This window comes from Tupaia chinensis, unplaced genomic scaffold (genome assembly GCF_000334495.1).
Source record: "Tupaia chinensis unplaced genomic scaffold, TupChi_1.0 Scaffold145396_1, whole genome shotgun sequence".
Classification (NCBI taxonomy): domain Eukaryota; kingdom Metazoa; phylum Chordata; class Mammalia; order Scandentia; family Tupaiidae; genus Tupaia; species Tupaia belangeri.
In genome coordinates this window covers 2,403,896-2,404,581 of record NW_006205257.1, presented here as the reverse complement: position 1 = coordinate 2,404,581, position 686 = coordinate 2,403,896, and positions in this window count along the sequence as shown.

Genomic DNA, 686 nt, shown 5'->3' with positions numbered 1-686 from the left:
CCCTGGTGGGGGATTGCGGCGTGTCCATCCCCTCGGGGGGTGATTTCTTGCTTTCTGTCTCTCTGTCTCTCTCTGTCTTTCTGGCAAGCGCATGCACCCTATAGCAAAAACCTCTCAAAAAAAAAAAAATGCGATTTAGAGGCCCAGCTCCCATGGCCTGGTGGTTAAGGGAGCCGGATTCCATGGCTTACCATGCAATTCAAATATCTGCCCTGGTGCCTTGAAAAATATGCTGGGTACATGGGCATGGATGCCCCAAATCTTGAAAGACTGGCGAAATGGAGAAGGAATTGATACATAACCATACCTCACTGAGGGGTGCTTTCTCCTTTTCTCCCACTCTCCATCTCTCTTTCTCTCAGGCAATTTAAAAAAAAAAAAAAAACTGTGACTTAGGGGCCAGCAGATGACATGGAGGTTAAGGTGGCTGGATCTCACATGACCAGCAGAATGGTTAAAGTGTCAGACCCGATGACTATAAAAGCATGCCAGGCATGTGTGCATGCGTGTCCAACATCCCAAGAGGAGAATGGAAGAGTGGGGATTGCTGTGTGGCCATCCCACCTGGGGTGATTTCTCACTTTCCCTGTCTCTCTTTCTCTCTCACTCTCTGTCTTTCTCTGGAGAGCACACACACCCTATAGTAAAAACAAAAACAGAAACAAAAGCAACTTAGAAGTAAGTAG